We start from the raw sequence: 12,106 nt of genomic DNA on the forward strand, positions 1-12,106 counted from the left end.
CGTTTCACCCCAGACAACATCGTGGTGAATCTCCTGTACACACGCTCCAGTGCAATAGGAGTCTTAGTAGACCAGAACTGCACACAGTATTCCATCTGTGGCCTAATAAACGTTTTATGAAGTTGGAATGAAACTTCATTGCTACTATATTCTATACCCTGGCTAATGAAGGCAAGCATCCCATATGCCTGCTTCACTATGCTGTCTATCTATGCTAACATCTTGAGGGATCTACGGGCTTGTAGACCAAGATCCCTTTGTTCCTCCGTATTCCCTAGGGTCCTACTATTCATTGTGTATATCGTCTTATTAGACCTCCCAAAATGCATCAGCTTGCGCTTATTGGGATTAAATTCCATCTGTCATCACTCTGCCCAACTTTCCAGCTGATCAGTATCAGACTGTAGCCTGGGAACCACCCTCCTCACTACCAACTATGCGAACAATTTTCACGTCATCTGCAAATTTACTATTTCAATCTTATATATTCACATCTATGTTGTTAATGTGCATTACAAATAATGGTCCCAGAACAAATAGGGGTGGCACAGTGCTGCCTCACAGCACCAGGGTCCCATGTTCAATTCCAGCCTCAGATGACTATCTGTGTGGAGTTTGCACATTCTCCCTGTGTTTTGTGTGGGTTTCCTCTGGGTGCTCCCACAGCCCAAAGGTGTGCTGGTCAGGTGAACTGGCCATGCTAAATTGCCCATAGTATTAGGTGCATTAGTCAGAAGGAAATGGGGCTGGGTGGGTTACTTTTCAGGTCGGTGTGGACTGGTTGGGCCGAAGGGCCTGTTTCCACGCTATAGGGAATCTAATCTAAAATATCCCTATGGTACACCACTGGTCACAGGCTTCCAAATGCAAAAACAACCCTCCAGCATCACCCTTTGACTCCTGTTTGTAAGCCAATTTTGGATCCAGTTTACCAACTTGTCTTGGATCCCATGAACGCTTATCTTTTGGACCAGCCTTTCATGTAGGACCTTGTCGATGACCTTACTGAAGTGCATGAAATCCACATCAACTGCACTACTCTGATCAATATTTGGGCAACTTTTCAAAAAGCTGTTCAATTATATGGGCAGGATCTTTGTCTAACAAATCCATGCTGACTATTCCTGGTCAATCCCTGCCTTTCCAAGTATTCATTAATCCTGACCTTAAGAATGTTTTTCCAATTATTTCCCTTCCACTGACATCAGACTAACTGGATTTACCTGGCCTATCCTTGCTGCCCATCTTGAACAAAGGAAGCACATGAAGTGCCAATGACTGATGGAAATCTAAGTGTGGTCAGCAAAATCTTAAATGATAAATTCATATGCTAAATATTAAATCTCCTCTGTGAATACAGATGACAAATATTCATTTAAGACTTCACCTACATCTACTGGCGCCACACATAGGTTGCCCCTTTGGCATCAATTTGTCCCATTTCTTTCCTTGGCAACCCTCTTAATCTTCATATACTTATAAAAAGCCTTAGTGTTTTCCTTGATCCCATCTGCCAAAGGTATTTCGTTACCCTTCTTTGCCCACCTAATTTCCTTTGTAAGGACCTCCCGTGTTTTCAATGCACTGTTCCTGACATATGCTTCCTTTTCTTTCTTTATCAAACTCTCAATATCCCTGGATTTGCCGTCTTTGCCCTTCAGTCTTACAGGAGCATGCTGGCCCTGAATTCTCACTAGTACTTTTAACAAACTCCCACATTCCAAATGTAGACGTGCCCGCAAGTAGCTGCTCCCGTCTATTCTGATATTATAAACTTCAGAACTTTAGTAACTGATCATAGATAGAAAGAATCAACAAAGATCGACTGTTACACATGAATAGACCAGCAATAACTCTGTCTGGAATAGAGTTGTTACATAGGGGATTGAAAGCTGTTAGCCATACATGGGAAAAGGAGGAGTTGAGGCTACCCAAACAGGTTGTTTTGATACCTGCTTGATAACTGGCTGCCTTATGTCACAAGGACAAATTATTGCCCTGTTGATGACCTTATGGAATTATTTGCAAGACAGGCTAAGACAGGCAAAAGTGAGGACTGCAGATGCTGGAGCTTAGAGTCTAGAGTGTAGTGCCCGAAAAGCACAGCATGTCAGGCAGCATCTGAAGAGCAGGAAAATTGATGTTTTGGGCAAAAGCCCTTCATCAGGAATGAGGCTGGGAGCCTCAGGGGTGGAGAGGTAAATGGGAGGGGTGCGTGGTGCTGGGGGAGAGGTAGCTGAGCGTGCAATAGATGGATGGAGTTGGGGGTAATAGTGATAGGTCGGAGGGGAGGTCGGAGAGGATAGGTGGGGGGAAAGAAAGATTGACAGGTGGAACAGGTCATGAGGATGCAGCTGAGATAGAATGTTGGAACTGGGGTAAGGTGGGGAGAAGGTAAATGAGGAAACTGGCGAAATCCACATTGATGCCATGAGGTTGGAGGGTCCCGAGGCGGAAGATGAGGCGTTCTTCCTCCAGGTATCGGGTGGTGAGGGAGTGGCGATGGAGGAGGCCCAGGACCTGCATGTCCACAGCGGAGTGGGAGGGGGAGTTGAAGTGTTCAGCCACGGGGCGATGGGGTTGGTTGGTGTCCCAGAGATGTTCTCTGAAGCGCTCTGCGAGTAGACATCCTGTCTTCCCAATGTAAAGAAGACTGCATCAAGAGCAACAGATACAGTAAATGATAGTTGTGGAAATGCAGTTGAAACTTTGATGGATGTGGAAGGCTCTTTTGGAGCCTTGGATGGAGGTGAGGGGGGAGGTGTGGGCGCAGGTTTTGCAATTCCTGTGGTGGCAGGAGAAGGTGCTGGGAGGGGAAGGCGGGTTGGTGGGGGACGTGGACCTGGTGAGGTAGTCACTGAGGGAATGATCTTTATGGAAAGCAGATAGGGGTGTGCAGGGAAATATATCTCCAGTGGTGGGGTCTGTTTGTAGATGGCGGAAATGGCAGAGGGTGATGCAATGTATATGGATGGTGGTGGGGTGGAAGGTGAGGACCAGGGCTTTTCTGTCCTTGTTGTGGTTGGAGGGGGTGAGGTTTGAGGGCGGAGGTGCGGGAAGTGGATGAGATGTGCTGGAGGGCATCATCAACCATGTGGGAGGGGAAATTGCGGTCATTAAAGAAGGAGGCCATCTGGTGTGTTCTGTGGGAACTGGTTCTCCCGGGAGCAGATGCGGCGGGGACGGAGGAATTGGGAATAAAGGATAGCATTTTTACAGGAGACAGGGTGGAGGAGGTGTAAACCAGGTAACTGTGGGAGTCAATGGGTTTGTAGAAAATGTCAGTGTTGAGTCAGTCACCGTTGATGGAGATAGAGAGGTCCAGGAAGGGGAGGGAGATGTCTGAGATGGTCCAGGTGAATTTAAGGTCGGGGTGGAATGTGTTGGTGAAGTTAATGAACTGTTCAACCTCCTCTTGGGAGTGTTAGTGAAGTTGATAAACTGTTCAACCTCCTCGTGGGAGGTCAAACAGACAGTTAAGGCCAAATGTAATAAGGGACAGAGGAGTTACATTTAATAAGGAAGCAAATCACAGACTCAAGGACTCCAGAAGAGTAATCAATGTTTTGGATGACAGAATCTAAAAGATCATCAATAATGTCACACAACAGGCCTGAAGGACAAGATCTCAACACAGAAATCTTCAGCAGTAGAACTTTGAAGGACAACAACTGAACAAGGAACAAATCTTGGATATCAGAGACAGACACTGTTGGTTGGAATCATAGCTAAATTCTACAGTAAATTGGATAATAGCTAAGTTGAGTTGTGAAGCTGAACTTGCTTATTTGAGGGGTCTTATTTTGCAGTAAAGTTTAAATCATTGTTTCAGCACTTGGTTGTCTGTGAAGTTCCTTAATGAGTAGCTGAATTAAATGTGGCTTGTGATGATTTATCCACACACTATGTTGCCAGATCCTGTCTAATGCTATTGAAATCTGCCTTCCTTCAATATAGATACTTAACTTCTGCACTATTCTTATCCCTTTCCATAATGACCTGGAAACTTAGAGTTTAGAGGATGTAGTGTCACATCCTAGAAGTTCACTAAGATCACAAATATCTCCAATAATACATCTCAAAAGAACTTAACTACAACAATACTCATTACAGAACCTAATTCCAACATTGTGCATATGTGCACACATGCATATAGACTTTTTTCACAAAACTGTGTTTTAAAACATAGCTATGTCTTTGATTAAAAGCCTTTTATCTCAAAGCATACTCTCATGTGTGTTAGCCTATGTTTACATTAGCCGAGAGAGCTCTTGTTGTACAGTGTAGTGTCCCCAGAAGACCTAGGTTCAAATCCATCTGCTCTACAGAAACGTCATACATTCATTAGCAAGTTGATATTAAAAACAAACTGCTTTAGTCTGAGCCATAATGTGGCAACAAAATCACAAACCTTAATTTTGACCTGAGATGTACGGCTTTCTTCCATACAAAAAAAAGCCTCCAGAGTATTACAATAAAGAAACAGACCCTTTGGTCCAACTCATCTGCACTGGCCAGATATCCCAATCTGACCTAGTCCCATTTGCCATCCCTCTTAAACCCTCCCTATTCATATATCCATGGAGATGCCTTTTAAATGTTGTAATTGTACCAGCCTCCATCACATCTGGCAGCTTGTTCCATACTTGCATCACCCTCAGCATGAAAAAGTTACCCCTCAGGTCCTTTTCAAATTTTTCCCCTCTCATCTTAAACGTATGTCCTCTAGTTTTGGACTCACCCACTCTAGAAAAAAGACCTTGGCTATTCATGCTTCTCATGATCTCCAAAAGGTCATCCCTCCGCTGTCAAAGCTCCAGGGTAAAAAGCCCCAACCTATTCAGCCTCTTCCTATAACTCAAACCCGCCAGTTCTGGCAACATCTTTGTAAATCTTTTCTGCATCCTCTCAGTTTTAACAACATCCTTCCTATGGAAGGCCGATCAAAATTGTACTCAGTCTTCTATCAGTGACCTCACCAATGTCCTGGACAGTTGCAACATGACATCCCAAGTCCTATACTCAATGTTCTGACTAATGAAGGCAAGTGTGCCAAACGCCTTCTTCACCACCCTGTCTACCTGCATCTTCTTACAGAACAAACTTATGCAACAAGTGGCATGGTAGCTCAGTGCCTCACAGTGCCAGGGACCCAGATTTGATTCCACTCAGATGACAGTCTGTATCGAGTTTGCACATTCTCCCCATGTGTGTGTGGGTTTCCTCCAGTTGCTCTAATTTCCTCCCACAGTCCAAAGATGTGCAGGTTAGGTGGATTGCCAATTCTAAATTGTCCTGAAGCGTACAGGTATGTGTAGATTAGGAGGATTAATCATGGGGGTAAAGGGTTACAGGGATATGGTCAGGATGGGACTGGGTGAGATGCTCTTTGATGGATTGTGCAGACTTGATAAACCAAATGGGGTCTTTCTGCACTGTAGGCATTCTATTATTCTAATTATGATTAAGTAGTATATAATTTAATTCCTCACTTTATTGATCAAGTGAAAATTATTAATTTTTTTAAAACTTTATCCTAAGAGAGAAGCTGATGATTTAGGGAGGGAATGTCAGATTTTAGACTGAGGCAATTGGAAACACCACCAACAATCATTGCATGTTTAAAATCAAGGATATTAAAGATGCCAGAATTGAAATAATTGAGAGCTGGATGATGTTACAGAGGCAATAAGGAAGAAATCTATGGAGCAATTTGAAAAGAAAGGAAGTTTTAGAATTGAAGCTTTGCCATAGTGCTCAACATAAGTCAGCAAGCTTAGGGATGATGGATGATCATGGCTTTGTGTGAGTTAAAGTCTAGTCAGAAGAGTTTTGGCAAGTAGAATATGGGTGACCAACCACTAGTGTTTTAGAATTGATGGGTTATAGATCACAAAGTCAAGGGTAAAGGTCCCAATTGCAGATGGGTTTGAAGCAGAGGAGAATCAGACTTGGGAGTACTGTAGTCAGTCTTGGTGTTTGACAGATATGATGTCAGAATCTCATCTTGTGGTCAACAGTGTGCAATTGAGCCTCAGAGAGGGATGGAATTATTTATAAACAGAAGATACTGCTGGAAAAATTCAGCAGGTACAGCAGCATCTGTGGAAAGAAATCAAGTTGATGTTTCAGGTTCAGTGAGCCTTCTTCAGAACAGATTTTAGCTAAGAAGAGGTTGGTATTTATACAGAAGGGAGGGGGGAAGGAGAGGGGTGACTAAACAATAATTGGAGATAGAGAGAGAAAAACAGGTAAAGGAGTAGGTAAAGATCAGTCTGGGAGATGAATAGCTGTTAATGGGGACTATTAGTTGACAATAGATTGTGTGGTAACAGCCCATGTGATGATAAGACCTGGTGTGTGGGGATTGGGGTGAGGACATGGGAAAAGATGCTCAAGCCAAAAATTGTTGAACTCAATACTGAGTCCAAAGGTTTGCAGAGCCTCCAAATGGAAAATGAGGCACTGTTCTGGCTTGCACTGAGCTTCACTGGAGCACTGCAACAAGCCTGAAACAAAGATATTGGCCACAGACTTGGTGGTGTTTCAAAGTGGCAGGTAACTGGAAGCTCAGTGTTATTTTGCGGACAGAACATAGGTGTTCTGGAAAGTAGTTTCCCTAATGTGGAGGAGACCACATTGTGAGCAGCAACTGCAGAAAACTAGATTGAGTGAAGTGCAGGTAAAGTGCTGCTTCATCTGGAAGATGTGTTTGGGCCTTTGGACGTTGAGGAGGAAGGCAGTAAACGGCGTAGGTGTTACACCTTCTGCGATTGTAGAGATGTGTTGGGAGTGAAGGAGGAGTGGACCATGGTGTCCTGGAAGGAACAGTCTCTGCAGAAGACTGACAAGGGAGGGAAGGGGAATATGTGTCTGGTGGTGGCAACCTATTGGTGGTGGTGGAAGTGGTGGCTATTGATCCTTTGGATGTGGATGCTGGTGGGATGGTCAGTGAGGACAAGGGGGACTCTTTTAATGTTGTGAGAGGGAAGACAGGGGGTAAGAGCCGAAGTGTGGGAGATGGGTCGGACATGACCAAGGGCTATGTCAATCATGGTGCTGGGGAATCCTTGGTTGTGAAAGATGGACATTTTGGACCACCCGTTATAGCAGTGGGAAGAGACGCTTAAGTGTCCATATATAAGGGCTTTTTGAAGTTGGCAACTTCAGAACAGATGCAACAGAGGCGGAGGAACCAGGTCAATGGAATAGATTCTTTACAGGAAGCTGTGTGTGAGGATGTATAGTCAAGGTAACTGTGGAAGTTGATGGGTTTGTAATACATATTGGTGGCCAGCCAATCCTCAGAAATAGAAACAGAGATGTTGAAAAGGGAAGGGAGGATTCAGAGATGAATCAGCAAGGGTAAGAGGTGGGGGTGGAAGGGATGGTGGAAATGTGTGGAAATTAAAAGCAAAATAGATAAACATTTCTAATTCCGGATAAGAGAGGGAAACAAATGTACTGGAGAAACAATTGTGGATGGGGACCCAAGTGAGGCTGGAACAAGGAATGTTTCATGTAACCCATAAAGAGATAGACATAACTGGGGCCCAAATGGGTATCTACGGCCACATCTTTGACCTGAAGAAAATGAGAGGTGTTGAAAGAGAAGTTGTTCAGAGTGAGGACAAGCTTATTCCGGTAAAGGAGAGTGGTGGTGGATGGGGTTGGGTGGGGTGGATGGGGACTAGATGGGGATAGAATTAATTGCCAGGGAATGGAATTTGTGACAAAGTCAACAAGGATGATGTGTGATAGTTCACCTCAACCTCAGTAATGATAACTTTGAGAATAATTTCAATACTTTGGTAAAGCAGGGAAGAAAGGGAGATTGCAAACAACAATAACTTACAAGGACGAATGGTAAAGCAATCTGATGTAAAGTCACATACTTAAAGTGTTAACTATGCTTCCTTTTCCTAGTTATTGCTTAAGCTGATGAGTATTTATGACATCTTCAGATTTTATTTCAAATTTCCAGTATTCACAGTGTTTTGCTTCTGCATTGAGATAACAACAGGTATTTTGTTCAGGGCAGAAAGAAATTATCATAGCTGATTCAAAGTAGAAGTTGGTACAATTAATATCAATTAATAGAAGGCCCATTGAAGAGAGGTTAGTAATCTGTTGGGTGAAAGTAAGGTCAAGGGAGCAGGAGGTGGGTCCTATAGACAGGAAAAATCTCGGATAAAGTTCAATGAAGATAGAAAATAATCCAGAGATTGATATGAGATAAGGATGGTCAATTACATATCCACCTTGATGCTATCCACTTTAACTTTAACAAATCTATCCTTTATTACAGTTAAAAATATTTAATATTATCCTTGCTGTTTGCAATTGTTTTCTTTGTCTTGCTGTCCTACAGTTAACTACTCACTATGTGACACTATGGCAAGGTCCTTCACATGACTACAAGCTAGGTGACGTGTTTGTATAGCATTGTATTTCTTTCTCAAATATCTTTCATGCATTATCATTTACATTGTGATTTTCCCAAGTTACCTACTATTCTCACTGCTGTTCTCATGCATTAGCAGTTTGTTATTCTCATCAGTTTCTGCAAAAGTATGAAACAGTCAGTATTTGAACCATTCCAGTATTTCAGTGGTACCTGTATGTCTTGTTGATGGCTGTTCACCTGGATGATGTTTTTTCTCTGGAGCGTGTGATGTTGTTGTTATCATAGTACCCGTAGTTGTCTTCCTGATCAGACATCTGTGGTGAAGGCATAGCTTTTCTAATTATATGTAAGTGCTTGCAGTTGTGATGGTCTGCCAACAGTTCACTTTCATCGTATGTGATCAAGCTGATGACTGCTGCATACAGATCTCAAGTTTCCACTTGAGCTAACATTTGTTGAGAGCATTGGACGTTTGTACCCTGACTGGCTTTCCAACATTCAATTCTGTTGATGGCACATGTGCTAAATGGAAACTTGGCTTTCTGCCATTTCAGTTTGATTTTGTCACTATCTCTGGTTTTAGTGGCTTTTCTGTTGTTGAAAGTGCAGCTTGGATGTGGTGTGCCATTACTCTTTGTTTTGGGCTACTTTCCAGTTTACTGGGGAGGTCATGGAGTCGATATTGGTATTGAATTTCCAATCCTTTGTGAAACAGCTGAATTCTTCACTCGTGAACTCAGGGCCTTTGCCACTCATCACAATGTTGTAATGATTAAAGCATGCTTTGATGCATTCCACATCTCACCAGCTGACATTAAAATCAGCTGGTCTCCCTCCAGTAGTCAGAATAATAGTCCATAGCAACAAGATAATCAGCCTCTGTGAGGATGAAGAGTTTACTCCCAGCATCATGATCCATTTGAAATTCTCGTGTCAACAGTGGCCCTCCAACTTACTTAGCTTGGTATTCATTATAAGCATTGCACTGGCTGATGTGACTCTTGAATTCAATGCTCGTGTTTGGCCATTATAGAACTTGTCTTTCTCAATTCAACTCAATTTCTTGGTGGCTTGCATGGATACACTTTAGCATCTCTCTTTTCAAATCCTTAAGGATAATGACTATAGTCTTTGTACAAATGCCATTTTGGGCTGTCAATTCATTGCTGCATTACGCTCTTATGATCATTGGAGAACCTTAATATTTTCAAGACTTCTTGCAAAACATGGAGAATTGCACTTGGTCAGATAGTTTACTTGATTTGAGTAAGGCACCTATCTGTTAGATACGATGTATCTGCTGGGTTAATGACTTCCAGAACATGTTGAGCTGTTGCTTCAAATTGAATGTGGGCAATTTCATATTCAATTGTAGCATCTTCTAATTATTCACCAGGAATTCTGTTCTTGCTTTTTAATAAACTCTGTTATAATCGTGTAGCTTTGGCATTGTTCGTGGAAAACTGTTCTGTTCCATATCACCTTTTATTCTGACTAGCACCAGGAGGTGTTACGATACTGCCTCTTTAACAAGGTTATAATAGAAACATAGAATCCCTACAGTGTGGAAACAGCCATTTGGCCCAATAAGTCCACACCAACCCTCCAAAGAGTATCCCACGTAGACCCATGCCCCTACCCTATTATTTTACATTTTCCCTGATTAATGCACCTTAACACTGGACAATTCACCTAACACTGAACACTGGACAATTTAGCATGGCCAATTCACCTAACTGGCGCATCATTGAACTGTGGGAGAAAACTGGAGTACCCGGAGGGCACACGCACAGTTAATCTAAATTCTGTTTTCTTTTGTTTGTATTTCAACCGTACTGTGTAAATAAATTGTTTTTCTTGCAGCTGAGTGGTTTGACCCACTGCATCACTCCTGGAATATTCACTTTACATTTTAAAAAATAAAAGTTTGGGTCTGGGCGACCTTCTTAAAATATTATGAGCAGGTCTGGCCCAGTCCATAACAGAAGGGCTCACCTGATTTCTGCTTTAGGTCTTGAAGTTTATTGTGTTAATTCCTATATTTGGCTTTGGCGAGAAGGGTGTGATGAAATTTTTGAAAATTTTTGACTTGGTATTTTTAGCTTTATTCAGTTCCCAATCAGTATATTCTCCCCGTGTCTGTGTGGGTTTCCTGTGGGTGCTCCGGTTTCCTCCCACAGTCCAAAACTGTGCAGGTTAGGTGAACTGGTCACGCTAAATTGCCCATAGTGTTAGGTGCATTAGTCAGGGGGAAATGGGTCTGGGTGGGTTACTCTTCGGAGGGTTGGTGTGGACTGGTTGGGCCAAAGGGCCTGTTTCCACACTGTAGGGAATCTAATCTAATCTATATAAGTGTTTATACACCTTTCTTCATGCCCACAAAAGTATGTCCATGTTCTTTATATTTTAGAGCAGCACAAAAATCTCAGAGAGTTCTCAGGTCGAGACATTGCTTCAGTGGGAGCCAAAGGAAATTCAACATGCACAGAGATGAAGATAAACAGAACTTGGTGTGAAGATATGGGCAGCAGAGGTTTGGATAATCTTAGCTTTACAGAAGTTGGGAGCTGGGAAACTGATAATTAAGTGCATTGCAATATTCAGTTCTAAGCTAATACAGGCAAGCATGGGAGTATCAGTAGCAGATGAGCTAAGACTGGACAGAGTCAGATAATTAAACCATAAACTGATTGGAGTTAGTACATGTAAAAATTCTGATAATCATTCAGGAACAAAACATTGGTACTTGGGAGAAGTGAACTGTGTTGAAACTTTCTTCTGAAAGGAAACTGAATGTGTACTTGCAAAGTGAAAACCTACAGGGATTAGGTCTGTTGGATATCAGAGTCAGCACAAGTTCAAAGAAATGAATGACCTTTTTCTCTGTTGGGTGATTCTGTAATGCTTGGGCATATCTGTTGTAATAGGGCAGCAATAAATCATGTTATTTTACACTCCTTTATGACATCCTGGTTACTTTAAGTCTTAAAGTGATGGGAAGAACTTTGATTTTATTTCTACACAATAAATGTAAACGGTTTACTTTGCAGAGTGTTACAAACAGGTGAAGAGGAGGAACTTGTTTTTTTCCTTTTTCCACACTTCTTTTCTGCAACAAGTTTTCAAATTAAGAATAGGGCACTGTTTTGTGAATACAGAACATTCTAGGCTGATGTACTCGGTAAGAAATAATCCAGACCAGAATCCATGATAAGAGTTAGGTTTATTGCTAAAATCCATTAAGATTACAAGTACAAAAAGAGTTTAAAAATCTACAAATATGCTCCACTTCTTACTAATGCTTGTAAACATACACAATTGCCAAGTCTACAAAAGGAAATACAACTTTACAGAGTATAGGATGATCAACCTAAGTTAAAAATGCAAATTTTAAAAAATCAATAATGATTCACTCAATGCACAGATACGGTTTCTTTAACTGAAGTGCTGGTTTGAAGTTGTGGCTGACATGTCTATTTTCATTACTGTTGAATTCCAATGGTTTTCCAAAGAGGTTTTATCTGCTGAAATAATGTAATCAAGCATTTATTTCTTGACAAAACTGCGTTCAAATGCTAGATGGTGTATCATAGACAGATGGAAGATTTGATGCCTCACTGGGGTATTGTGCTGAACGCCAAGTGTCGTTATTCATGGAATCATCACAAAAGTTAAAGATTCTAAAAAAGTACATTAAAT

This window comes from Chiloscyllium punctatum, chromosome 5 (genome assembly GCF_047496795.1).
Source record: "Chiloscyllium punctatum isolate Juve2018m chromosome 5, sChiPun1.3, whole genome shotgun sequence".
In the NCBI taxonomy this organism is placed as follows: Eukaryota; Metazoa; Chordata; class Chondrichthyes; order Orectolobiformes; family Hemiscylliidae; genus Chiloscyllium; species Chiloscyllium punctatum.